Source organism: Triturus cristatus, chromosome 7, assembly GCF_964204655.1.
Source record: "Triturus cristatus chromosome 7, aTriCri1.1, whole genome shotgun sequence".
Classification (NCBI taxonomy): domain Eukaryota; kingdom Metazoa; phylum Chordata; class Amphibia; order Caudata; family Salamandridae; genus Triturus; species Triturus cristatus.
In genome coordinates this window covers 1,108,899,183-1,108,901,943 of record NC_140590.1, presented here as the reverse complement: position 1 = coordinate 1,108,901,943, position 2,761 = coordinate 1,108,899,183, and the positions used below count along the sequence as shown (strand labels likewise).

At 33.5% G+C, this 2,761-nt stretch overlaps 1 long non-coding RNA gene across 1 annotated transcript; it reads left to right on the top strand.

Annotated features, from left to right (window-relative positions):
- Positions 1 to 814: 814 nt before the first annotated feature.
- On the top strand, positions 815 to 2,536 carry LOC146811165 (uncharacterized). Its single transcript, XR_014965786.1, has 3 exons — positions 815 to 900; positions 1,088 to 1,132; positions 2,376 to 2,536. It is a non-coding gene; the product is annotated as an uncharacterized LOC146811165 (long non-coding RNA).
- Positions 2,537 to 2,761: the final 225 nt, after the last annotated feature.

Sequence of the window (2,761 nt, the reverse complement as noted above, 5' to 3'; positions counted from 1 at the left end):
ACATTTGTAATTTAGAAAATGAAGACAACAGTGATAATGAACACATATTTTCTGTGAAGCTTGTAGAGTGTTCAAACGAGTGCTGCTCTTTTTCAAAAACAATGCAATAAAATTAAACAATAGATAGTTTTGTTATAGTGTTCAGGATTTTTTCAAGCAGATAACAAGAACATGCTTCAAGATTATGGGTTGCATTTTGAGTTTGGTGGATGTTGGCATTAATCAAATATCTGAAGAATATCCTGTCTGAATGTCCTGTCTGCACTATTTCTAGTGTATGTATGTCAGTGAACTCTAAATCGAAACACTAGACATCTGCAGATTTTGCAGACTGCTCCAACGCAGGCCAAACTCGAAAGCCACCCATATGTTTGTTCTTGCACTTAACAAACATAGTTTATTCAACTTTCTGTATTTACCTTCAAACTGTAGTATTAGTTTGTGACATCAGAGAAAACCTTTTACATTTATGTATGTTTCATCATTGGCCAAGGAAGTAAACTTTGTTATGATCCTAGCATCCATCATTCAGAAAGAGGCAGTTTTTATGAGCTTGTGGCAATAGTTTGGTTCACAGTGGACAGGATGCATAATACAGACAGCATTATAACATATTTGAAACCTCATCGGTCTTAGTGTGCTGCCTGTCTCAAAACATTCACTGTTTCACATAAATAAAGCAAAGATTAAAATATAACCTTATTGAATTCTATGGGCCAATGGAAAAACTGTAAACATATTTAGCAATAAGACCATTCTTCTGTAGACAATTCTGAAACCTCAAATTGGATTTACCTTTTTTCTCTTTTGATTTAGGGATCTAGGTCTGTTGAAAATTTGGATCACAAAAAATGTGAGAATCTTCTTGGCAGCTTATTAGGTGGAGTCATCGGATTATTGGTAAATGATCCCTCTTTACTTTACATTTCATTCATTTGTATATAGGACTTTTTTACTGAATAAGATTTGATTTCATGATGGACATACTAATCAATCTTTATGTTCACTCATAACTAAAATATTAATTTGATGTCATGAGATGGTATTTTTCAGTAACCATTTATTCACCAATCCCCTTTCTTTACAGAACGGTGTTTTAGGACCTCTTCTTGGTACTTTGTCTGGAGTGCTGGTAAATACTTCTTCTTACTTTTTCCATCTAGAAATTGCCCTAAGATCATGGCATGACCTTTTTACCCAACTCCAATAATTAAAAATAAATACAGCATGTTGGTCCTAGACACCTGCACGGACTGTAGTATATGCAAATCAAGGCAGGTGATTAACTGTTCACCTCTATACAAAACTGCATGTGAATTTACATTAATTACAGTTATCAAATAAATGCTATGAAGAGTTTGGGATTGTTTCATTACCCAGTCAAGACTTTATCAATCTTCTCAAATCAACAATAACTTTTAAAAAATATACTGACCATGCTTTACAAATTTCAGACATAAAATGAAAATGACCAAAATTTGTATTATACGTATTTTACACCTTAAACAAAAAAATACACATTTGATAAGACATGATCTGTCAAATATATATATATATATTTTTGGCTAAGTCTAAGTTTTCCCAATGTTCTAAGAAAAAGTTAAGTGTAAGATAATTCAGAAAAGCATATCGATGTTACATTATATTAAACATAATCAAACATGTATTCAACATTCTAAACATAATTCAAAACTTTTTCACCAAGACCTAATATTTCAAAATGGCTGTTCTGCCTGAAACCAGCGTTAACTAACTTTGACCATGACAGCTGAAACAGGGACTTATGTTTGTGTGGAGTGTAAATAAGTCTGGAAAACTAACACTGTCAGAATTTTCAAAGACACCATACAATGAGGAAGCAGATGATAATATTGATAATGAGCTTGTAACTCAAAAGCCAAAAGTACCGCCGGTTTCTGTAACTAAGATACAGAAAAAAAATATTCATTGTGATAGACCAGTAATGCTGCATTAGAGCACTAGAATGCGAATATACTGTATTATATGTAGAATTTAGGCCATTCCTATAATTTGAACACAATAGTCCTGGCAATGAATAAAGGTTGGGCAGAAGAATCAAGGTCTCCATTTTTGCTGTGCATTTGATATCTTTACAATGCATTGAGGTGGAATGTTAATAAATGCAATGCTGCACAATTCCCCGTTATAAGCACATGTGTAATAACTGCAGTCTCTTTCTTCAGCACTTTCATAAACGTACTTTAATTTGCTTGTTACTATATATGGGGTAAATGCATTTTAATTTTTTCATTCTAGAATAATAGCATAATTAGTTCATTGAGGAACGCATTTCATTCTAAAACTTTGAAATAAGAAATATTGTCTTTTATAATATTATTTGTGTCTTCACACAGGAATCTCTTCTTGGGCAAAACGGGCTCCTTGGTGGACTTCTTGGGGGCAAAGAGGGCCTTCTTGGAGGCCTGCTTAGTGGAGATAAAGGAGGACTTCTTGGTGGGATCCTTGGGGGAGGAGGAAAAGGGGGAGGAGGCAGTAAAGGACTTCTTGGAACAGGCCTTTTGGGATGATAATTGAAGGTAAAAATGACTTCTGATGGGAATGCTTGATAACCTCAATGCAGATGTGTTTGTGTTGATAGCAAAGGTCATGAATTACTTTATAGTTGTTTAGCAATAAAGTGTATCTCCTGATTTAAGTACTGAATATTTAGAAAAAAGTGCTTTTATAAAATAATTCAGTTGTCAAACTCTTTCATAATCCATTATGAAGTGTTTAGACA